General features: G+C 44.3%; 1 protein-coding gene and 1 long non-coding RNA gene across 11 annotated transcripts in view; one reads left to right on the forward strand and one right to left on the reverse strand.

Annotated features, from left to right (window-relative positions):
* The window catches only part of LOC309345236, a 278,649-nt gene that overhangs the window by 203,749 nt on the left and 48,963 nt on the right, over positions 1-25,937 (reverse strand). The gene's annotated exons all lie outside the window — the stretch shown is intronic.
* The window catches only part of EPB41L1 (erythrocyte membrane protein band 4.1 like 1), a 179,656-nt gene that overhangs the window by 78,333 nt on the left and 75,386 nt on the right, over positions 1-25,937 (forward strand). The window contains exon 1 of one of the 10 annotated variants that reach the window (XM_081867440.1): positions 7,576-7,817. The exons of the other annotated variants lie outside the window; for them this stretch is intronic. The gene's annotated coding sequence lies outside the window, so the exon portion shown is untranslated. Of the gene's footprint in view, positions 1-7,575; positions 7,818-25,937 lie in introns of those variants that run through there. 10 annotated transcript variants of the gene reach the window in all.

Raw genomic sequence — 25,937 nt, forward strand, 5'->3', positions numbered from 1 at the left:
ATTGTGGCCAGTATTTATATTGTCGACTGGGTAGCAGTGACCATTTCAGTCCACTTGCCATGTGACTTCCATATGTATAAATTAAGAATCACATCAATCTAGTACTTTAAAGAGTGCCAGATTTCTTATCTGTGTCATCAAAAGTTATGAAAGTACTGTAAATGGCTTCACATCCATTTAGCTGAGTTTCAGAAGTAGTTAGAACTGGACCGAATTAAGGTGATGCGTTCTTTTCTTTTTCACAGATCAGTATCTCCCTGAGACCTTTCATTTCATTGAACTAATTCAATAAAGCTAATAATCCCATTTCAAAGTATGCCAGTTGATTTCATCTAAACACGATTTGTGCTCCCACCATCCTTTCTCAATCCCACTTAGAACGTTTAAAGGATTTGCATCAATAATTCTCTGAGGAAGGGGCTGTAGCTCAGTAGCAGAGCATCTACTATGAATGCAGGAGATCCCAGTTTCCATCCCTGGCATCTCCAGGTAAAGAGAAACCACTTCTAGTCAATGTAGATGAAACTGAGCTAGATGGACCAATGATCAACTCAGTATATGGCAGCTTTCTATGTTCTGTGAATGTTCTGCTTGATGATCTCATAGAATAATAGAATCAAAGAGTTGGAAGAGTCATCTAGTCGTACCCCCTGCAATGCAGGAATCTCAAGTAAAGCGTTCATGGCAGATGGCCACCCAACCTCTGCCAGCGTGGTGTAGTGGTTAAGAGCAGTGGACTCGTAATCTGGTGAACCGGGTTTGCGTCCCCGCTCCTCCACATGCAGCTGCTGGGTGACCTTGGGCTAGTCACACTTCTCTGAAGTCTCTTAGCCTCACTCACCTCAAAGAGAGTTCGTTGTGGGGGAGGAAGGGAAAGGAGAATGTTAGCCGCTTTAAGACTCGTTAGGGTAGTGATAAAGTGGGATACCAAATCCAAACTACTACTACTACTACTATTCTTCTTCTTCTTCTTCTTCTTCTTCTTCTTCTTCTTCTTCTTCTTCTTCTTCTTCCTCCTCCTCCTCCTCCTCCTCCTCCTCCTCCTCCTCCTCCTCAAAACCTCCAAGGAAGACTCCAGAGGGAGTCTGTTTCACTGTCAGAAAGTTTTTCCTGATGTTTAGTTGAAATCTCATTTCTTGTAACTTGAAGCCATTGGTTCAGCTCCTACCCTCCGGAGCAAGAGAATACAAGCTTGCTCCATCTTCCATGCAACATCTCTATTGATCCCTATTGATCAGGCTATTGACCCCAAGGAACAGAAGACACAAAGTGTTTTATTCAAACAAAATTAAGTGTTGTTGTCTTATTGGAGAGATTTAAGCACAGCTTAAATTACCCATTTCAATAATTAAGATATAGAAGTACTTTTATATCTTTTGCTGGGTTGGGTTGGGGTTAGAAGCATGTAAACACATGTTTCATAGATATTTAGTGGTTCTGATGAAGAAGTCGTGAAACATAAAATTCTTCACTTACTCTTGACCAAATTCTATGCTTGTTTAGTAAAAGATAGCAGCCTGTATACTAATAGCCGTCTCATTCCCCAAGTGTTGACATTTATGTAGCCAAACTGACACAATCCATAAGCAAGAATGAAATATAAACAGGCTTGGATGAGCCCCAAGGTCTGCAGAAGTACAAAATATGTTTAGGAGAAAAAATCCACAAGGAGGTACAGTGTGTGTTTGTGGAATCCCTAAACCAGGCATAGGCAACCTAAGGCCTGTGGGCCGGATGCGGCCCAATTGCCTTCTCAATCCAGCCCATGGATGGTCCGGGAATCAGACTGTTTTTACATGAGTAGAATGTGTCCTTTTATTTAAAATGCATCTCTGGGTTACTTGTGGGGCATAGGAATTGGTTCATTTCCCTCACCCCCCTCCCCAAACATAGTCCGGCCCACCACATGGTCTGAGGGACGGTGGACCGGCCCACGGCTGAAAAAGGTTGCTGACCCCTGCCTTAAACAGACCAAGGAGTCTGGGCATGTTGTAGCCCCAGAATGGTGGCTGACTGATGGAAGGTGTGAGAATGAAATGGAGTACAGTGGTACCTCTGGTTACGTACTTAATTCGTTCCGGAGGTCCGTTCTTAACCTGAAACTGTTCTTAACCTGAAGCACCACTTTAGCTAATGGGACCTCCCGCTGCCGCTGCGCTGCTGGAGCACGATTTCTGTTCTCATCCTGAAGCAAAGTTCTTAACCTGAGGTACTATTTCTGGGTTAGCGGAGTCTGTAACCTGAAGCGTCTGTAACCTGAAGCGTCTGTAACACGAGGCACCACTGTATTCCTACAGAGAATATGGCAGGCTGGCTGGACCCCTGAACAGGAGCACTACAACATTTTACTGCAGAACTTGCTTGTTCTGACATTGCAGCATCTCGGTGAATTTAGCAGAATACATTACTCTTTGCTTTTCCTTGTTTGAGCAATGATAGCAGTGGCTTCATTTCAATACTCCGTGATGTTATTTCTGCTATGTATATGAATCTGTAGATCCTTTGGGATTAATGTCTTGATGTAAATATAAAGCTGTCAGACATAATCTCCTGGCAGCATCCCAAACTGCAACGTGCAGCATCTCATCTGCAAGAATGAAACTTGTCCACTGTCAGCATTATGCATGCGGTATAAATGAACAGTGTCTCTACTCAGCACAACGCTAGCCACAAGGCAATAATGAACACCAGAGCTTTACTAGCAACGCATTGAATGGCTCTCTTTGTGCCCAGGGAACACAGTCACTTCTGACCACAAAGCAAGCCTCGCAAAGGGATTGTTTCTGCCTTACCCTCTCTAGTTTGTTCTGCACTGAATTAGTGAGCGGAGCTCATAGAAACCTCATGTAGGAAAATCAATGCAAAATATGTAGCCATTTTGCTAAGCTGCTCTGGAAACATGGATGCAAAATTCTGCTGAGGAGAAAGAGAGAGATTCTGCTGATGGAAATTCATTTCCTTTTCCAGGGGGGTAGATTAATCATGCACTACATGTGGGTTACAGATTTTGTTTTATATAGTATGCATATATTTTTGTTGTTCTTATCGAACACTTAAACACACTAATAGATCGGTTTGTAGAAATTAATATGCTGTGCGTATTTGTATGGGTTCTCAAGTCCATGCAGGCAAGAAATGAGTAAATTTTTTTGCTTCCCTTCTATAATTTTAAATAATTTCCTCTGCCCACAAATCTGTCTGTCCAGGACTATTTTTAACTTCCATCCTCATGCTGTTAACATTTCCAAGAGTTGGTCAGTGATGTGTAGTTTCTGATGACTACACCATTCATTTTATTGTGTGTGTCTATATCTGTGCAGTATCTGTAGGCGATGGGTAATAGCTGTGAAATATTTATAGGCATTTTCAGTTTTGTATCTACAAACTTAGTTATGGACCCTGACTTAGACTTTATATAATGAATCATATAAACGGTTGCAACAAATCTCATGACAAAAGCACTGGAAGGAAGTTTTCATGGCTTGGTAGACTCTAGGTCAGGAGTGGAGGAGCTGTAGCCCTCCATATTTTGTTGGATTCCAACTCACATTGGTCATTGGCCATGCTACCAGCCAGTCCAACACCATCTAGAGGGCCAGAAGTCCCCCAGTGTATCGTAACTAGGTACATACACAAATGGTAAATTGTTTTAAGCAGGCCAGCTATCAGATCATGTGCCTAAAGATTTTCAAGGAGCTTTGGGGAAATCAAACAGAGTTTCAATGAGATTAGTGAACCCATAAGGAAGAGGGACGATGATGAAGACATCCTTTGTGGTAGCTTCTTCCATGGTTGCTTTAGCGATTCAGCTCTAATTGGTGGCAGGGACAGCATCCCACATAAACAAGCAAGATGGCCATCCATGCCCATTCTGTTGCCATTATTTCTGGTCTTTGGCCTTAGGGCTGTGAGATAAATCACCATACCAGTATTGAAATAACATAGTGATAAGTGTTTCAACAAGGCAATATACTGGTGAACAAATGTGGAGACTTAACAGTTTCCCAGGGGTTAGGTCCCCTGAACTGATACTTTACAGATACTTTGCAGGCACCTTGTCTCCTGCCGGGAGGTACATCAAGACCCTCTGCTGTCAGGAGAAGGCATGGCAAAGCCTTCTGCGGGGAGGTATGGTGGGACCCTCTGTCTCTGTGAGGAGGCCTAGCAAGGCCCTCTGCTGGCGCAGATATATATTGTGATATATTGTGGTATCTTGATATTTAGCTGGTAATGTATTGTGATGTTGTAAACCAGATATTGCCCAGCCCTATTCACCATAGCAGTTGGACTTGGTGCAGTCCCGTCTGGTTGATCAGAGTTCACATCAATACCCTACACTTAGAACATTCTTATACCACTTTTAACAGTCATGGCTTCCTCCAAAGAATTTTGGGATCAGTAGTTTGTTAAAGGTCCAGAGAGTTGTTCGGAAACCCTTAAAAAACCATAATTCCCAGGATTCTTTGGAAAAATCTATGACTTAGAATTGTGTTAGAATTCTTTACATGTGTGGTGTGGATGTGACTTTACTCATGTGGGATCTAAATCATAAAGACCCATGACTGCATCACTGATACAACCAAGGATGGATCAGATTTTCAGCTGGCTGAGTTTCTGGTGCTGTCCTGAGTGAATTTTTCAGGTGACTTGTTGCGCTCCCGGGTACTAAACTTCTGCAGTTTGGTATGGGCAACTTAAATAAACTCCTCTTGCTTAGATATGTCTGGGTGTCTCCTTGGTTGAAGAAACTGACCAAAACGTAGTCAGTAAAGCAGTGCATAGATCTGCACTTTCTCCTTTATTCTCAGAGGCTAAAAAGTGTGGTTTCCTACCCTTGGAAAAACCTCAAGGGTAATGAGCTTCTCACAGTATTCTTCAGGTAAAAGCTTTTAGTATCAACTTGCACAATCACGGTTGTTTTTCCCTGTGTCATATAGCCATATTGCCAAGTCCTTCACAAAGCAGCCATTCAAGTGACTGTGCAAAAATAAAAGGTTGATCAGTGTATAACTCTGCACTTTTTGTTGACCATTAGTACTATTACAATTAATCCTGGGGGAAGTTGACACTTTTAAATATTAAGAGATGTATCCATTAGATCAATGAATGGTGTATTTTATCTTACCTGCGGTAGGAACCCATACTCAGATCTCTTTGTGTGTGTGACATGGTTGAAGATAGCAGCTAACTCTAACTGGCAAGCTATTGGTGGAGGATCTGGGTTAAAAATTCTACAGGGAGCCTACACACTTGCGAGTTCCTCACTGCAAGTTGTTCTTGCAAGACATGAGAGGTGCATGGATCAGGTGATGAGGATGTGACAGAGGGGGCAGGACCAGGAAGCCCAGATGTGCCCCTCAGTTCCTTGCACAATCATAATTGTGTCAGGTGGGATGGGGGATGCCTCAAGTAGGACTAAACAAATGGGGAGCAAACCTCATTCCCATCCTGCTGTTCTTGAATGTTCTGTATTGCATTGAGTTCTCAGCACATTCTCATGCTTCCCCACTAAAGGAGTCGTTATTTATGTACTAATAACTACTTGATAATGGAAGAATAGCCTCATTGTCATGTTTATGGGGTTACTTACAAGCCACGGTGTTTGCAGCAATGTCACATGTGACTTATTTGAGGGGACTGCCTAATGGCCACTCGTATTCCTTGCTACTTCGTAACTGTCTAGCTAATTGAATGTTGAAAGAGCATCCAGGTAATATTTGGTGGGGCAGCAGAGGGAGAGGGCAGAGCCTCTTTCTTGTGTTTTGCCTGGTAACGAACAGATGGAAGGCACATCTGCTGGAAAGATCAGTTGACTGGCAGAAGTTGATTTCTACAATGGAAGCTTTTTTCTTTTTTCTTTACTTATTTACTGCAGTGTGTGTAACACATGCACACACACATCTCCCTGTCTTAATTATATATGATACATGCACATTCTGCCTGTTGCCTTCCCCCTGAAGCAGTGGCAGACAGCATTGTACAGTGGAGGTGTTTACCCAACCTCCCAATTGGTCATTCACTACTACTTACTTGCAGGGGCAGAGGAAGAGCAGCAGAGCGGGTGCCATGGTGCAAATACTCCAGCAGGAGCACTGGATTAGTTCAGCCGGTGAATTGACACTTTCCCACTGTCACCTCATCTCTCCCTCTCTTGATATGCAACAACAATTCATCTGGGAGGTCAGCTCCCATCAGTTGAAGTCTCAGAGTAATTTCCAAGGGCAGCACCTTGTCTAGTAGTCAAGTCTGCTTATTATTAGGGCAGAGGTAAAATTGGCAAAGCTACAAGACAGCACTATTTCCAAGCCTCCACTATTTTGAGCGCTCATGTTGACTACGAGGAATATAATATTTTGGGATTTCTTTATCTGTGAGCATAATTCTTCTTCAAAATCCCATGTGAACTAGATCTCTATTTTAGCAAGTGCTTTGAAATTCTCTGTCAGCTCCTATAGATGAACTAATGGTGCTTGCTGAGAATTACAGTTGATGTGCTCCTTTAACCACACCATTCCCCGTAATGACATTACTGCTGAACATTCTTGCCATTTATTGCTGCTGTTCTACTAGCAAAAATATGTTTTTCTTAAACCTTCAGTGTCTTGGAATTATGCAGCACATTGGAAGATCATGAAATAAAGACCACCAAACATGGTCAGAACAACTTTTAAGAGGCAGTGAAGCAAGATAGGATAGACCGCACAACTAAAATTCAGAACTGATGAATTACAAAAGATCAAGAGTTTCAGTACTGTCACTTGTGGACTGAACCAAGACAAATAATTTGTAGTACATTATATGTGTTAATTGGCTTACCAATGCCAGGATGTATGTGCCATTAAAAAAATTGTTTTGTGAATTGCCACTGTTAAGTACTTTTCTCCATTTCATTTTCCTCTAATTTCACTTTTTACAATTCCAACTCCCCATGCCCAAATCATCTCAGGATGGCAATTCATGTCCCCCAGGATAAAAAGGGTTCTTTTCGCTTAATTTATGGCATAATAGTCTGTTGCAGCAAAGGCCATTTTCAACAGCTGTCCCTCCATTGCATGTTGTCTCCCTTGCTTCCAAAATGTCCTCCCTTGCCTTGGTGCCATTCCATGGGTGGTAGCAATTGAATAGCCATTTTGTTTGGCTTCTAGTTCCAGTATATATCTGGGCAAAATGTAATGGCAGCATCTGAGATGTATGGCTCTGACATCCAAAAATTGTTTTATTAATTTGGTCAAGGTAATTTAATATGAGTGTGAAGACTTGAAACCAGTGGAGATATGTGGACCCATTTGAAGCCTAGAAAAGGAACACTGTGGCTCCTTTCCCCTCTTTGCTTTTTGCAGTAGCAAGGTGTGATACCAGGAGGATAGCAAGCAGCGATTTGTTCCCTGAAATCAGCCAGATGTTTACAGCTAAGGGAGACGGAAGGCAGTGGCGGGGGCGCAGAGGGAAGAGGCGGTGGCTCAGTGAACACCGCTGGGTGCCTAACAAGCATTTCTGTTATTAGTCTAAAGCCATCTGCTAGATTTGTGTTAAAAGAGGGAAATCCCAAGGGGGGGGAGGGGGGGAGAAACATGGAGAAAGGCAGCGCCGTCACTGAGGCTCTGGCCTGGCGATGTGGGAGGGGATCCCAGACTCTTCTCTTCCTCCCCACCCCCCAGCTGTGGACTGTGAGGTTTGCAGCGACTGCAGTATGCATCAATCAATGTGTGGGGGTGTTAAAGTTAGAAGAGGTTGCTCTGCGGAAAGGAGTGTGTTGTGCACACAGCAGCAGCCCAGTGGAGAGCAGCAGCGCAGCAGAGATGGGGAGCCTTTCAAAGGTAGGACCGGCTCAGCTGCGGGGGGGCGGGGGGGCGAGGTTTTAGGGAAGGGGACTACTAGAGTCTCCCTCTTTCTTTTTCTCATTTTTTTTGTAACGTAGGCTTTCTCCGGAGGCTTCTTAGCCCCGTTGTTTCTTTTCAGGCCAGCCTGCCTCCTCGACTAAACAGTTGTACACATCTGGGCTTGGAGTTCTTGAGTTGCCCCCCGCACCATGGTAACCTTGAGCCTGTGCAATGCAGCTCCTCAAGCCCTTACAGCAAAAAAGGGATGGAGAAAGCCTGGGTTGGTTTTCTGTTTCTTGCATCCAGGTTCTTTAGAAGGGTATGCTAGGGGCTGTCTCTGCTCCCAATGGCTCCTAGCATAATATGCTGTATTCTGGAAATGCTCTGAGAACTAGGAGTGTAGAAATCTGCCTTAGACTGCATCAGACCATTGCTCCATCTAGCTGAGTATTGTCTACACTGACTGATAAAGGTTCTCCAGGATTTCTGGCAGGAAGTCACTTCCAGCCCTACTTGGAGATGCTGGGGATCAAACCTGGGACCTTCTGCAGGGAAAACAGATTGCCTTCCATTGAGCTATGCCCTTTCCCCTTCTTTCCAGTTGCCCTCCCAAACTTGCAGGATGGGGGGGGGGAGGGTTTTGTTTCTCTCCCCTGCCCACTTTGCTACTGCTTTTAGGAGGCTAAAGGGGGTCATGATTTGGCTAAAAGCAGGAGTAGTCCAGGTGTGAGGTTTATGGGTTCTAGTAAAGAACTTCTCCATTTTCTTCCATAATTAGGGCACTGCTCTCCCCTTTATGAAATGTTCCCTTGAAAAGCCTAGATTAACTATGGTGCTACATGTAAAGCTGTAAAGTAGTGCTGGGGCCACCGCTGTGTTGTAAGCACCTGAAGGTGCATCCATGAGGAGATGGACTCTTCCAAGGCTGCACTCCTTTGAAGCCCCCAGGTTTCTGCTTTTGGCTACATCAAAAATATAGAATTCTGTCAGTGCCTAGTCTGGAAAGGAGCTCCTGTGCTTTTAATAGCTGCATGGCAGGAAGTGGGTGGGGGGCTGGATGATGGCTTTTGGTGGTTCCTCTCATTTTTGGAGCATTGTTGCAGGCATGATCTCGCACCTGCCATCCTTTCAGACACACAAAAAAGCCTCACTCGGGACTTGTTGGCCTTTGCAACCTGAGCAGGATGACCAAACACTATGTGAAAAACCACGGGATAAGTAAGGCAAGGCGAGAGTGGGAGAAAGTGGGCTGCACCTGCAATTTGCTGCTTTCCCCTCCCCTCTGTGGCAGCATAGTAATAAATGAGGTTGTGAGCAAGGAGCAGAGGCCTCAGTACCAAATGGGTGCCCTCTAAGGACTGCAACGGGCCATGGGCCAGAGATTCCCCATCCCTGATTTAAAGGGACAGCCCCTCAGCTATGACGGAGGATAGAGATGTGGCTTTTCCTAGCCTGCTTCTCCCTTAGTCCTTTCATTCATCTTCCTCTCTCTAGTTGCAAGAGTAAACAGAACTCCTTTGTCGCCCCACAGCTGGGGGGAATGGAGGGCAGGCAAAGAGTGGGGCAGGGAGCAGCAGATTACCATAGTCCTCCTCCTCTTTGTTAAGTTGTGGGTGACATCCCTGACACTGGTGAGACAGTGTTGATCCATAGTAGATTTTTCAAAGGAGAGTTTGCATGAGTTACAATATTTGCGACAGCTTCATCCCATACCACTTTGCACAACACATCATCTAACACTGAAACTCGCTCTCACAAGATGTAGTGATGGTCACCAACTTAAAGGAGAATTAGACAAATTCATGGAGGTTAAGGCAGTCACTGGCTACTAGCCAGAATGGCTATGTTCTACTGCCATTTGCAATCCCAGTTGCTGGGAACTGCAAGTGAGGAGTGTGCAGTTGCACTGAGATCCTACTTGAGCTTTCTAGAGGCCTCTGGCTGGCCACCATGTTTAACTAGATGAGCCGCTGACACGCTCCAGCAGGGCTCTTTTATGTTCTTACAAACAGAAGAAGTTATGTGATGATAGTTTCAAAGGGGATTAGTATTTATTGAGCTGGAAGAAAGCATCTTGAGTTGAAACATGAAAATATGCTCCTTTCACCAGTGACCCACATACTACAAGGAAGGGAGTCAGCCTGTGGTTAAAGGCTAAGGAACAGTTAAACAGGAGTCAATTTCAGCACATTAGGACCTCTGTAATGTTGTCTAAGAATTGTTCACTAAGATGTTTGGAGGAAGTCCTTTTTGTTGGGCTGCAACCTGCAGAACTCTGTATTGGACCAATGTAGAAGCAGGCTGTCAGAGTCACCCGTGGTCCCAGCTCACAAGAGACCAAAGTCCACTCCAGCTTATGTACAAAAGCTTTTATTGAAGAACATTATTAGCTTTACATCCGAGCTCCGTGACTCTACGTCTGTTACGCTTAGACCGCTGAAGTCCCCTCTGAGTCAGTCCCGCCTCTACACCAGTTTAAGAGGCTTGTACTGGTCCACCTCTTTCTCTCTTTCCTTTTCCGCAGGGTCTTTCTGCCCCCCTGTGTTCTCTCCCTTCGGGACTCTCCAGAGGCTGAATCCTCTGCCGCCTCCTCCCCCCTCCTTCGGGCTTTGGGACCAGGCTCCTCCCCAGGACTCTCTTCATTTCCGCGCGCCTCCCATTCTGAACTTGGCGCGCGTACGTTGCTCCTGACCTTCCCTTCGACAGTTACACTGCCCTCGATACTACTTTCCTCCCCTTCCGGCAGGACGTTTTGCCCTGATCTCCTTCCCCTCTCTGCTTCCTGTTCTGCTCCTTCTGACACACTGGTCACTCCTCCCCCCTCACTCCGTTCCAGCGGAGCAGCCGGTCTCGCTCTCCAACTCCCACTGGGGGTTCCCCCTTCGTTTCCCTGCTCCTGACTGCTTCCCCCTCTAGCTCCCCTTGGCTTGACCAGAGGGGCTCCCTTTTGGGAGTCCTCCGATTCACTGGATGGACTCATGGACAATCTTGGGTCATTGTCATCCTCTTCTACGTCACTCTGGAATCCTTCCCCCTCACTCTCTGTCTCCTCCCTCATCTGCGCCTCTCTCTCTGAACCCCTGACACAGGCCTTTTCAGAGGTGGCACCTACACTTTGGAATGAGCTCTTTGCTGTAAGTTAGTGGTGGTCTGCTTCTGTCATGCACTAAAGACCCACTGTTTTTGCACAGGGATTGCCAGACCATCAGTGCCAGTTTTTAGCCACTCTAGTTCTATAATTGTGCTGCTGTATTTGTATGCTTTACTAATTTTGTTATTGTTTTATGGTTGCTAATCACCTTGAGAATTGTTTTTTAAATGAAAAGTAGTAAAGAAATTATTCTAATCAGTCAATCAGTAAATAAATTAAATGCGGATGTTAGCCTACAAAAATTAAGCGCTCCCTTAACCTTCTGGGGGAAAGTGCAGTTTTCCTTCATTTCGAAACATTATTCATATCAGAGAGTCCAGTAAGTTTGCTTTCTGTTGAACAAAGTTCAAAACTGCTGCTTGGCTGATGCCATTCCTGAATTTGCAGATGGATGGGCCCATTATACTGTCAACCAAAAACAGAGTGGAGTGTGGTGCTTGGAATTTATGGGTGCAGTTCAGCATTGTGTTCTTCCCATTGTCCTGTCTGCATAGGCATTCCGGCTTGCCAGACGGAATGATGCTTTCTTCTTCCACAAACTGGTTGGAGGGTTCTCCTGACCCACTCCCAAACCAATTTTGCAGGAGGTGTGGTGGAAGCGAGGAAACCCTATTGTTCAGGGCTTCCAATGATGGGGCTGGTTAGGTGAATCCAGGGGCAAAACTAGGCTTTATTTCACCCGGGTCAAATACTCAGTTTGATACCTACCTCACACACATTTGCACACACACACAGGCTGGGAGCGTCAATGGAGGCTTTACCTGGGGCTAACCCCCCCCCCCCAGCTACAGCATTGGGTGAATGTTTCAGCAGGTGCACGTTTTACATTCATTCACAGCATCCAATTTGTGCCCTATTAATGGGATTAAAAGGAAGTTTTCTGGATCTTTGGAACTGGCTCAGTAACTAAACTGGATGAATATCCTGCAGTTACTATATCTGGACCTTTTCCTCCTCCCCCCCCCCCGTGTTCACGATGAAGAAATTTTATAAATGTCATAATATATTTGTGTCGTCTTCTTAAGGTGCCACAAGGCTGTCTGTTGTTTTTGCTGCAGTGCAAGCTAATGCTTCCCCTTGCCAATAATTGCTTGTTTTGTTTGTTTCACTGGGCTGTGCTGCAGGTTAGCTGTCTGTCTAAAGACATCCCTAAATGAAATGGTGTTCAGCCAGGATGTCTTCAGGCTTCCAGAAGACAAATTGGATGATGTGAAGGAAAATCTATGATTGGATCTCCATATATATATATATATGCATGCGCATGCTAAAGTGGCAGGTGACAGGATAATCTGTATGATGCCCATGAGAAGGGGATGGGATTAAGCCTTTCTTCCATTCACCCCTTCCCCAGTTGAAATCCCTGCCAGCTGTAATTTGCCCAACAGGGTAAAACATATAAGTACCTTTTTTCTCCCTTCCATTAAAAAATGTCAGGAGAGGGCAATCACAAATATTTTACTTGCCTTACCAAGTTTGGCCTTTATTCCGCAGTGGGAGACCCTTCACCTGACTTTCTTCATTGCAGCTGTGGAGTTGTATGGAAATGGAACATGGATCAGAGGATGGCCTTAGTCAGCTTCCAGTCCTTTGGAGTTGACCTGATTTCACACCTAACAATGGCAGAGGCCCAGTTGTGCGTGCTAAAAGTATCCAAGGCCAAACCTCTCACACCAACCTTGGGTGCTATATATAGCAGCATTCTGGTTCAGGACTTGATGGTACAGATTGCTTTGCAAACACCAGTTCTTCTCAAGAGCCCTACACAAACCCTAACACATCTCCTTATTTTTTTATAGTACGATTGTGCTTAGGTTCGGGGCTGGCACTTGCAGCAATCGCGTGTTAAATTCTCTCCATGCTCCAAACTCTTTAAGTTAAGGGAGCAGCCCACCTTCCACTCCTTCCTACCACCCTCCCTGTGGAACGCCCTCCCAACAGATGTCAAGGAGATAAAGAACTACCCAACTTCTAGAAGGCAGATGTGTTTCGGGAAGGTTTAATGTTTGACGTTTTATTATGTTTTTATATGCACTGTAAACTGCCCTGAGTGGCTGGGGAAACCCAGCCAGATGGGCAGGGTATAAATAAATTATTATTATTATTATTATTTATTTCCACCATGCCCAGTGATTTCAGAGGAGAATGAAGTGTGAACCCTACCCTACCAGCTGTCATGGTGATGTGAACCCAGCATAGTTGGCAAAACTGCTGTGAACATTCCCCAGTTAATAAAAATGGTGGCTTGTCTGCTAGGGAGAGTAAGCCTGAACCACAGAGATGGATTCCATAGGGCCTTTTGACCATCATTTTCTTTTTTTATAATATCTTATTCTTTTCCCCATATAGAAAGTTACATTTGTTACTCAACAGTTATATTCCAATTCAACAAAACTAGTAACTTCTCACTCAACCAATATCAATGTTTATAACCCAAATTACATACAATTGCATTTTAAGTTTCTGTCTTACCTAATTTCGTCCTCTCTTAACATGTTTTTTAGAATATATTCTGATGTTTTCTTACGTTTGACATATGGGTACATAGACCAGAAAGGGTTTCCAGTCTTTTTAAAAGGATTCTAGATTTGTATTTTTTATCAGTGCGGTCTGTTTTGCCGTCTCTGTATATTCCAAGATTTTCATCAGCCATTCTTCCTTTGAGGGCTTTCTCTCCTTCCATTTCTGTGCATAGGAAATCCTTGCCACTGTAGTCTCCCTGGCAGACAAGCCACCATTTTTATTAACTGGAGAATGTTCACAGCAGTTTTGCCAACAGACATCTCCATCTATGTAGGCCTGTCTAAAGTGATGCTGACATCTGAAGCAGGTTCTTTGTACTGAATGCTTTACCTCTTAGCCTTATATGGCACATGCCCTGGGCTGAGGCTGCAGCAGGAGAAAGGGACAGTGCCCCGTTGATTGCCTGCTGGTTCAGTTGGGCAGCCTCTGTCAGCCTGAATGCAACCTTTGTCAATGGGCATTGGTATATGCCTAGACTAGTGTTGGTCCTAAACAGTGTTTGCCACTACTCAGTGCTGTTTTGCAAAGCTGGCTAAGCCCAGTCTGCATCTGTCTGGCTCAGCTGGATGATGCAGGGAGAACGTGGACTTTGGGCTTCTTGTTAGCATGCATGGCTTACAGTTTGAGCCAGTCTCCCCACTCCTTTTGGCTTCTCTTTTCCTGCTGGCGCTGGCTGTCTCATTTATTTTTCCGAATCTGTTTAAGCCTGACCCGCCTCCAGAAAGCTCCTCTCTAAGAGACACAAGACAGCTGGTTGCATGTGCCTTGGAACTTCATAGCGCCTATGTGGGACGAGCCACAGGGCATACTGCCGTGAGAATAATCAGTTAGTGGCATGCTTGCTGTTGGTGAATTGGCAGCCCATGCTGTTCCCATGGCCCTTGCAATAATCAAGGAGGGGCATTTTGGGTCATCTCAGCATGTTGTCTTCCTGCATCTCACTGGGTTGGGGAAGGAGCAAGCATGTAATGGTTTAGATTGGAAGGCCAAGTGAATACTTTTGTGTTGGCCAGCTCTCCTAGGACCCAGTATTCCACTTGTTAATGCATGCTGGACAATGACTGTAGAGCTATAAATTTACTTAGTGCAGAAAACTCAAGGCAAATCGGCCAGCACATAGGCAAGGTGAGAATTTGAATGCAAGGTCTGAATTTTATGTCTGAAAGAACATGTGGCTGTGCTTCTGGTGGTGCGCTGAAATAACAGCAGGAATGGTCTGTGGCCCTCCTGAGATTAGCTACTGATTGTGCATCAATTTTAAAACTCCTTGCAAAGATCTGAGGCATATTATTATTATTATTATTATTATTAGTATTATTGTACAATCCTACATATATTGGTTTGGGAGTATCCCTCCTTGAAAATAAAATAATGGGACTTGCTTCAAGAAACATGCCTTTTCTTCTCAACTTCTTTCTCTCTCTCTCCTCCCCTGCTTGTTGAGCCAAGCTCAGAATTATTGTGTCTCTGAAATGATGATGCAGCAATTTACTGCTGCCTGAAAGCAACATGTGTATGTATGACCTGAATCCAAGTGCTGCAAACACTGCAGTAAAACTGCTGGAACATAATAACAGCACCGGTATGAGGCATGCTGCCATAAAGCAAGACTTACTGGTGAAAAGTGTAGTCATTTCATCTGCAGCAATAGGTGCACATTTGTACTGAAGTAGTGTGATAGATACTGAAGGGTATTGTGTAGTGACTAAAAAAAGTATGAGCTGTGATATTCTTAACTTTAGGACTCTGATACCCATAAAGAATCAGAGGTGCAAAGTGTGTAAGATTATACCTTTTTATTGGACTAGCTTCTTTGGAGGGGCAACATAAGTTCAGGAGGTACCAAGAATGCTTCCTAAACCGGAGTAGATAGGTAACTAGTCTCATTCATTCATTCATTCATTCATTCATTATTTTGTTGTTTGTCACTTGGTTGCTGCCTGAAGTGGACGCTGAACAGATTATAGAAGGAGTTGCTTTGCTCTTGCTGTCTTGAGGGTTGTGAACATATTTGACAGTATAATACCGTGTCCCACACTGTCCAGGTAAATGTATTTAGATCTTCAACCCAACTTTTTCTTACAGCTTTTTTATTCAGCACATGAATCATGAGTGATGGCCTTAGAGGTGCCACCTGGCTGGTTGCAATCTGGCCTGAACTAAATTCAGGCAATTAATCAGTGTGCTTGGCTTTAAAGTGAGGATGGGGAACTTGTGGCGCTTTGGATGCTGTTGGACTCCACCTCCCATTAGCTCCAGCCAGCATTGCCAATGGTCAGGGATGATGGGATTTGGAGTCAAACACCATTTGGAAGGCCGTAGGCTCACCACCCCTGATCCAACACTTTTTTTAAAAAAGTGTAAATTGTTTGAAACACAAGTACTTACAGAAACCGTGTGTGGCAAATGACACCTTAGAAGAGAAATTTCTCCTCTCGAAAACAAGAAGTCTTCCTTCTCCACAGTGGTGCCTGCTATATGTGCATCATCTAAATCAACTCCCATCATCCCTTGCTGCGGATTTTGCTGGTTTGGGGCTGATAGGAGTTGTAGTCTGCAATGACTAGAAAGCATCATCTAAATCTGGGGTCAGCAAACTTTTTCAGCAGGGGGCCGGTCCACTGTCCCTCAGACTTTGTGGGGGGCCGGATTATTATTATTATTATGAATGAATTCCTATGCCCCACAAATAACCCAGAGATGCATTTTAAATAAAAGCACACATTCTACTCATGTAAAAACACGCTGATTCCCAGACCGTCCACAGGCCAGATTGAGAAGGCGATTGGGCTGGATCCGGCCCCTGGGCCTCAGTTTGCCTAACCATGATCTAAATGGTACACATATCACCTAAAACCACAAAAACCTTTTTCCTCCTCCTCCTCCTCCTCCTCCTCCTCCTCCTCCAGAACTGTAGCTTTATTCATGTGCTATGTTATGCAAATTCAGTTGCGGAACCAATTAAAACTCATGACTGACTGAGTTCTTTAATCAGACCTATTAATAGTAATTGAAGAGAGAGGTGTAGGGATCTGCATTTGGATAGGGTTCTGCTTCAGCAGCAGCAGATCACACTTCTCCTGAGAGATTTCTGACTCACAGGTTTGGGCCATCTATCTCGTAGACATAAGCCACACAAATCCATAAATCCAGCCATGGTGATTTATTTTCACCAAGTTTACAGACTGATTTGGCTGTCCATCCAAGGAGAGCAACTATTTTGCTTCCTCTTTCTTGCCTGGCTAAAAGAACGTGAAAGTACCCTGATGACAGGTTCTCTGAAGCAGTATCTGCATCCTGCTTTATACTTGCTTACAGAGTCTTGTGCAATTGCATTGTGAGGTGGCCCAGAGAAGTGAAGAAGCATGAGAAGTGCTGCCACCACACACACACACACACAGAGAGAGAGAGAGAGAGAGAGAGAGAGAGAGAGAGAGAGGGAGGGAGAGGGAGAGACACATGCAATAGGATGCATTGGTATTAACTCCAGAAACAGCCACAGAAAAAAACTCTGGCATCAGATGTGTCTTTCACTCAGAATGAAGAGGAGAGGGGCATTTGATCCTGAGAGGCTCAGGACTGAATCAAAGTGACAAAGAATCTTGTGGCACCTTAAGTACGTTTCCAAGCACAATTCAAATTGTTGGTGCTGGCCTTTAAAGCCCTGAATGGCCTCAGCCCAGTATACCTGAAGGAGCATCTCCACCCCCATCATTCAGCCCAGACACTGAGGTCCAGCTGCGAGGGCCTTCTGGCAGTTCTCTCAGTGTGAGAAGTGAGGTTATAGGGGAACAGGCAGAGGGCCTTCTCAGTAGTGGTGCCCTCCCTGTGGAATGCCCTCCCGTCAGATGTCAAGGAAATAAGCAACTGTCTGACATCTGAAGGCAGCCATGTTTAGGGAAGTTTTTATTGTTTGATGTTTGATTGTGTTTTTAATATCCAGCTGGGCGGGGTAAAAATAATAAATTGCTGTTGTTATTGTTGTTTGTTTGTTGTAAGCCAACAAACTCTTTTTGGCATAACCTTCCATGGGCTAGAGCAGTGTTCTTCAATTTTGGGTGCCCAGGTGTTTGTCGGGACTAAAGCTTCTATCCACTTAATCAAAGTGGGCATATGAGGGCATATGTCTGTTTCAAGAGGCAATGGGTTGTGCCTCTGGGGGTGAAGTCAAACCACTGCATTAGCAGCACCAAAATGATATGCCTGGGATGCAAGCCTGGGCAGTGTGCATCACACACAAGTTTTTTCTGCCCAAGTTGTTTTTTGGGGGGCTAGCATGTGCATGTAACACTACGTGGCATGAGGAGGCCCAGTGTAGCCTGTCGCAGAAGGCCTGACGGGGTCCACTGCAGGCCATGGAATATTGAGGGGGGCCTGGCATGCGCCTCCTTGAAAATTTTTGGGAGGAATTCGGTCTTGGGCGACCAGAAGAAAGAAAGAAAAAACTCTCTCTGCCTCACTGATGTGGTCCAAAGGAAAGCAGACCAATACATTTGGCACCAGCTTGGCTGCAGGAGTTGCTAAAAGGAGGCGTACAAGGGACCATCCTTCGGGACTCTACTCCAGATTTGTGTAGAGTTTACTCCTCAGCCCTTTCTTCCCCCAAAGATATCCAACAAGGCAGTGGAGGTTTGGACCCTCCATTTTTCAGTTTTCAGTGTTGAGGATGGGCCCTGCTCATTTTAAACCTTCCAGGCAAGATCATGTGCAGCAGGCTGTGAGACAGCATAAAACTACCATAGATTCCGGCATATTAGGTGACTGGACATATAAGACGACCCCCCAAATTGTCAGCTGCCAATTTGGGGGGTCAACTTATACGCCCAGTCTTATACACGGCTTCCTCCCGGCGCGGAACCCGCTGCCCACTTCCGCTGCCCAGCGAACCCATACCCAGCATATAAGACGACCCCCAACTTTTTAGAGGATTTTCCAGGGTTAAAAAGTTGTCTTATACACCAGAATCTACGGTACTAAGCTCATGTGCCATGTTCAGCTGTTGCTATGACATGCTGTTTACTGATAGCACTGTTACTGTTGTTATGTGTGGCAATATGGCGTGCAAATGTGAACACAGTTTCTCAGGGATGTCAAATCTCGACAGAGATTTGAAAATGTTAAAGCCGCACTATTCTGCTTTGAAACACTGAATATGCAACAGTGTCATTTACGTTGGCTCCTCATTTTGCCATAGGGCTAGCCGAGAACATGATGCAGAAAGCATTTTTATACCACCCAGCCATTAATAAAGTTATCTGAGAAGTTTATTATTATTTTAACCCCAACATGGACAGTGTCAGAATGAAAACAGCAAAGGGCCAAAGATCTGTAAAACACTGAAGCATGTTCTTTAAGCTAGAAAGCCTGGAAAAATAAAAACCACTGCATATAGGTTTCAAATGAGTTTCTCTGGGGAGAGTATTTCACAACCAGGGTACCATCACAGAAAAGTCCCCCAAAAAGTGTTAAACGAATACAATAAGTCAAGGTACTATAGAAACATCATGTATTTCTGTGATATAGTATGACCAGATTTGAAAATTTTGTAAAGAATTCATTGATGCGATATTATAGACTGTCTGCATTTCAGTGTTGTGAAACCACCTTAGGCCGTTTGGTTATCATTGTATATTCTGTGAGCCAAAAGCCACAGACTTAATGTCTGTAAAGTTTTAAAACCTTTTCATATCTGTTTCTTTAGTACGTTGACTTTATTTATGATTTGATGTGTTGAGAGAGTACAAGATGACAGGTTTATAGCAAACTGTGCCTTTGGTATCTGAAGAAGTGTGCATGCACACGAAAGCTCATACCAAGAACTAACTTAGTTGGTCTTTAAGGTGCTACTGGAAGGATTTTTTTTATTTTGTTGTGCCTTTTAGAGCAAACCAGATCAAGAGAGGCATTGAAATCCTGGTCAATCCAAATAATGGCAATGTAACAATGATACCATGTTTTCCAAGTGGGCTATCCAGTAGCTGTGCTGACTTTGATTTGTAGCTTAAAAGACAGTGTATGGGTCATTCGGTATACTTTGCAGTCTGTACTGATTTCTCTGTTTGCCTGACGACAGTGTGGGTTAGTGGTAACATGGCAAAATGTTTGAGATGTCTGGAATTTCTGGAATTCTGTTAACTGGGTTGCACACTTAAATGGCAGATTGTGGATTCCTCTTCTTCATTGAGAAGGGTATCCATGTTAGTAACATAAGTAGAATTTTGTGACTCTGCAAAAAAAAGAGAGAGAAACTAACAAAAATTAAGAGCCTCTGAAAGCTCATGCCACAATAAATTTCTTGTTTAAGGATGGCTTGCTTATTGTGGCAGAAGCATCCATAGATGTCTCAAGACTCCTCTGGGTTTTTTGTTTTGTTTTTAATCTCCTGTTTATTTTGCATAGAGAGGTTTCATCTGCAAATTAGGCAGATGGTATCATTATAATAATGCACTTTTTAAAGAAAAGGACATAAAGAACCAACCAAGCTCTTCTTAGCTGGGACTGTAACCCTGCTCTGTGTGTGCAGAGAGCTGTGAGGAGAGTTGTTTGTCCGTGTTTTGCGGTTCCTTGTCTCGCCAGGACCTGCCAGCTGCCAATGCCTGGCTCCCTTTTAGTGTATTATGGGCTAAGCCTGGGGCGAGCGGAGCTGATAAAAACCAGACACTCATTATTAATGAAAGAAGTTGATCATGGGGATGGCTGGAGGGAGAAGGAGAGGGAGCCTAAGCACTGCAGGCTGGGCTCGGTATGTGGGGACTTGGGACCGATAGAGCTGAAAGCATCTTGGTGCTGCCTAGGCAGACCAGATGGGGTGAGCGGGAGAGACATAGGCTATTCTTTCTCATTCAAGGGAGGGGCACTTCATCTGGGAGGGAAATTAAACCCCTATTTGTTTACTGTTCTTGCTTTCCTTGAAAATAAATGCAAACCCCACTCCTACTACATTGTGTGGGGCAAATTCTTCCTGTCACTGGAATGAATCTCTCATCTTTGCTTTATCATTTTTTTTTCTAGGCTGAAGTTCAGTTCTCCACATTTCTGCATCGGGTTGTGATTTCTCTTTTCCCCTTTCTTTCTTTTAAAAAAGCCCTTGTGAAAATTCATCAGCCTTAAAGTATAATACTGATACTCGCATGTTTGTGTGCAGTTTGGTCTGATCTGCACATTTATTGCCAGAAATTGACCCTAAATATAATGCCTTTTTAATGTTACATTCACTAATATTTGAATTTTAATGCACACTTTTTCCTGATAACCCACATTTTGTACACGTTATGGCCAGAAAACTACATTGTGGCACGTGGAGAAGGGTGAATTTTAAAGGATAGCTGTGTTAGGTTCACATACTGTTTCGGAAAGCATGCCTTAGGTAGGTTTCAATTAACATCTGAACCAAATTCTTTATCATCTCTTCTCACTGTAATTCTCCCATTACACTGCAAGAAATGCAAGTTCTGTCTGGCTATAAGGCCTTGCTCCTCAGCAAGAAGCTTCAGGGCTTCATCAGATTGTCCAAGCACTGCCACCATCTTTTCCTGTCCTTGCTGTTTCCCTGATACCTTTCTCTACTGCTTGGAGCGGCAGCAAGTGCCTCCATTCTGAATGCTGCGTTTCTTTACGATACCTCCCTTGCAGGTTGTCATAAGCAGACATGTCAGCCAGGATAGAACAGAAATAATACAAAGCAATTGTATGGCATGCGGGCCTTACTGCTGCATGCTGTGTTTGGAGATGAATGTGCAATCTGGATCTTGTGGACTGATAGGTGCTTGATTGGTTTTTCCTTTTGGCCACAGGGCTGGGTCAGACCACTGGGGCTTCCTGTTGATTTCTGTGGATGTGGGCAGAGCTGCTTGAGGTGAGAGGCAGGGAGGGCAAGTGAAGGAATGCTCAGGAGATGAGGCAATGCAGAGCTGCCCTTTGATCATAGAATTGGAAGAGACCCCTGAGGATCATCCAGTGTTTCCCAAACTTGGGTCTCCAACTGATTTCAGACTACAATTCCCATCATCCCTGGCCACTGGTCTTGCTAGCTAAGGATGATTGGAGTTGTAGTCCAGCTGGAGACCCAAGTTTGGGAAACACTTAATCTAGTCCAACCCCTTGCAATGCAGGAATCTCAACTAAAGCATCTATGGCAGATGGCCATCCAACCTCTGCTTAAAAAGCTCCAGGGAAGCAGAGTCCACCATCTTCTGAGGGAGACGGTTCCACTGTCAAACAGCTTGTACTGTCAGAATGTTCATCCTGATGTTTAGTTGGAATCTCCTTTCTTGTAACTTAAAGCCATTGGTTCAGGTCCTACCCTCCAGAGCAGGAGAAAACAAGCTTGCTCCATCTTCCATGAGACAGTCCTTTAGAATGATATGTACGGCATTCTAACTGGGAAGCACCAGAAAAGTAGAACTCTTAGCCCAGAGAGTGAAGCTACAGCACCTCCCCAGATACGATGTCAATAATTTTTGTGCCCAAAATTATATGCCAGGGAAATAAGAACAGAGTAGTTTATGGAAATTCCTCTGTATTTGCTTAATGTGTATAAGCCTATTATCTGGAACATAATATTTGGGTTCCCAAAGAATTTAGAGTATTTTCCCAAGGGCTGCAGGAGCAGTTCATCTGTCATGGGTGGCAAGGTGTGTGGGTTTAGTAACTGGAAGGGCTCGCAACTGTGGGGAGGGGCTTTTCATGATGCACAGTGTGGAGTTGCTGGAACCGCTCCTGACCTTTTGCAGTTGTTTTCTCTGCCTGCAACCACGAGGGTTCGAAAAACGTAAATTCAAAGTCTCAAAACAGTCAAGTCCTGGGCACAAGCCCAGATTGAATTTAGAGGACTTGGAGCGGGATTGTCACAGCTCTGTGGTCGCATTTTATTTGCTACATTAAACAAGCAGCCCCAGATCATAGGGAGAATATCGTAACTGTCTTGCTCCCAGGATCCTGTTTGTGCTTCCTTGAGGGGTTTATGTGTGCAGTTGGATTGGAACAAGAGGGAAGGAATGAAACAGGGTAAAACTAGGCAGGTGGGTGAGTGAAAGGAGCGTGGGGGGGGGCATCTGTTTCGCTTTGCTCAGAAATAATTTTGCTTCTTGCTATTTCTGAACAGTCTTGCCAAGCCTCCCTTCTTTGGAATGAATAATTCCATTATCTGGACTCCTATAGGTCAGGGTGTATATATGAGAAGCACCAAGATTCCCTTTAGGGGCCGATCAGTCTCTGAAGAAAATGGTTTTTCTTTGTCATGGAAAATATGCAAATATTCTTTCAGCCCTGTAAATCAAAAGGTGTTGGCCAAATGTGTGTGTGTGTGTGTGTGTGTGTGTGTGTGAGAGAGAGAGAGAGAGAGAGAGAGAGAGAGAGAGATGGGGGGGGGGGAGAGAGAACTGACACTGAATTCAGTACCTGCTAATCCTAACAAAAAAAAACCTTGCTCACTAGCAGCTATCAGAATTAGAATCTACAATATAAACAGTGAGCTGGCTGTGTTTAAATTTGGAAGAAGACAGTTGCTCTCTGCACAAGTGCTTGTTGGAAATGGTGCTGGGCTGCTGTGGCTCAAGTTACTGCTACTGCAGGCTCACTCTTTCTGCCCTCTGTAGGGGTTACTGGACACATGTCCTTTCCTTCAGTGCCAGAACCAGAGACAGTGCTAAGAAGAGTTCAGGGGTTCTGGCTGTGGTTGGTTGGAATGTCCAGTGGCAAGACCCAAACTTCAGTAGTGGGGGCTTGGGGAGCTTCAAGGAATGGTTAGAATCAGCTGTTCCAAAACATATCATGATGGGGGACACTAAATAGAAGGTGACTTAGCATGGAGGAGCTTCCTATTGGCCTTATCCCATGTACTGGAAGAGATTACTCTCTCATCCTAATTACACTTGAGAATTGTGTCCCACACAGTCACATTGGGAGGCTGGTAGTACTCAAGTCTGTCAGGATTTCTTCTGATGTATCCCACCCAACTGTTTGGGAATCTGCAGTTAGGTGTGCAAATATGGGGGGGACTCCTGGTATTTCAGTCTTCTTGATAGGCAAGTGTTTTTATGGTGTGGGTACAGGACTGAGAGGTAGAATTAATTGTCGCAATATTAAAATGTCCCAATATTAATTGCAGCTAACCTTTGGCTAGACTGCATACACAAATGATTCCTGTGTGCCTGCATTTTGTGACGTCCAAGTAACACTCAACGCATGCGGAGCATCATTTATGTGTTGACGCATCTGTGTAAATTGTGGCTGTTGCCTGCAATAGGCTTGCAAGCTGTGATCATGGCCCCTCCCTCTCAAATTAGTGTACACAATAAAAAATTCCTTCCAGTAGCAACTTAGAGACCAACTAAGTTTGTTATTGGTATGATACAAATGGTATCATACCAATGGTATCTGAAGAAGTGTGCATGCACATGAAATCTCATACCAATAACAAACTTAGTTGGTCTCTAAGGTGCTACTGGAAGGAATTTTTTAATTTTGTTTTGACTATGGTGGACCAACATGGCTACCTACCTCTAACTAAAATTCGTGTGGTGAAGCTGTGATCCCACATGTCTTGGGCATTGTTACACGGGCATTGATCCTCATGAGCTAAATGTTAACACATGGAATAGCTCAGAACTCTTATTTACAAGGCCTATAGCCTGGGTTAGATTTTGTAGAGCCTCATACGAGGGAGACTGTTGGAAACCCAAGCTGAAAAAGCTGCTCTCTCTTCCGGAGAGGCTGCTTGTGCGTTTGTGATAGACAGATTGAAATGGACTGATGTCATTTGTGATGGCTGAAACCAAGTCACAGAGGTGTCAAGATGTGCTCCAGTCAGGAAATGGTCTTTCTCTTCTGCTGCCAGGGGGCTACAGTGTCCACATCGCAGAATATCAGCCATGACAACTCTATTAAATGAATTCTCTTTCTTTTGAACTTTTGTGATTAAAGCTCTCAAGCAGTTCCTGCCTTTGAGCTGTGAGTAACGGGATTGGGGAGATGGAAGTGAGAAACATGTGCAAGACAGAGAGTCAGGGATACAGACAGGAAGAGATGGAGGCAGGGACGACAGCATTGGGAAAACAGGGCAAAGGAGCAGGAGGGGAATGGAGGGGTGTCAGTGAGAGACAGGCTGATGCAGAGGAACAAAGGATAATGATAGGCTGAAGGGAACCAGGAGCTGTGAATTTGTGTAGCTGGGAGTTTTCCAGCATCCATGGACAATTTCAGGACACAGAGGAAAAACAAAGAACAAGGAAGAAGAGGAGAGGCAATACTGAAGCCACAGCCATCTAAAACACTATTACACCACTTTTAACAGTCATGGCTTCCTTCTCAAAATTGTGTGAACTGCAGTTTGCTTATGGGTGCTCTGAGGGTGGTAAACTGAAGTTCCCAGGATTCTTTGGGAAAAGCCGAAGTTTATACCTAATACAAAGTATCTTTTTTTATAGTATGCCAGAATAAAAGAAATATTTTTAACATCTAATCTAAAAAGAAACGGGCAAAGAGAAGGAAAAAGAAACAGAAGAAAGGGAAGGGGGGAAGAAAAATTGAAAAAGAAAAAGATGAAAAGACTTCTGATTCTCTTTCTGTCAGCCAAATATAGTAACTTGTTCAAAGTATTCACTCAAATTGGCATCCAACTATTTTGTTTTCTAGAAACCAGTATTTTTTGAATCTTTAAATCCAGATGTTAGAAGTTAATTTTCTCTTTCATGCAAAAAGTCCATAAGAAGTTTCCAGTCCTTAATAAATGTCAATAATTGTTTTTCTTAGAGTAAACACATTTCTTCCTTTGCCTCAGGAGGGCTCTTGGGCTCGCTTTGGCTTTTGTCACTTTCTGAAGTAGCCAGTGTCTCCCTTGGAGTACTCTTCCCCAATGCTGCTAACCTTCTGCATCTTCACATATAATATTCCCAACATCCTTTTATCCTTAACCACACGTTGGACTCCTGTAGCAGGTTTGCAGCTTCTGTGTACATGTGTGAATGGCCTTTTATGCTACAGCTTCCCAGCTGCCCTGATTCCTCTCAGTCCCCGGCATAAAAGGGGTAGACCAAGGCCACACAGTGTGTCCAGGGCTGAGCTGGGATTTGGAGCCCAGCTTCTCTTGGTCTGAGTCCAGTTTTCTATTCCCTGGAACCACACTGGTTCAAACAAGGTGGCTGTTGTTTTTGGACAGTGTTTTCCTGGTACTGGCAGTTAGTCTGAGAGCTTCTGGCGGCTGAGTGACATCGTCAAGAACTTGAAGGGACTGGATTTATATGTGAGTTCGCCCCTTCAGAATGGACCATTGAGACTGGGAGCCTCAAATTGCAAAGCTGACCATGTTTGCTTGGCAGGTTGGCCTTGGCCATTCTGGCAGCTTTGCCGGTAGGAGGTATGTAACCTGCCACTCTTCCTTGGCCAAAGGCTGGAAGTTCACAGGAGGATACTTCTGAAGTAATGTTTTCTTCCATGGGAGTGATTTT

Source organism: Podarcis erhardii, assembly GCF_964252035.2.
Source record: "Podarcis erhardii genome assembly, chromosome: 6".
Classification (NCBI taxonomy): Eukaryota; Metazoa; Chordata; class Lepidosauria; order Squamata; family Lacertidae; genus Podarcis; species Podarcis erhardii.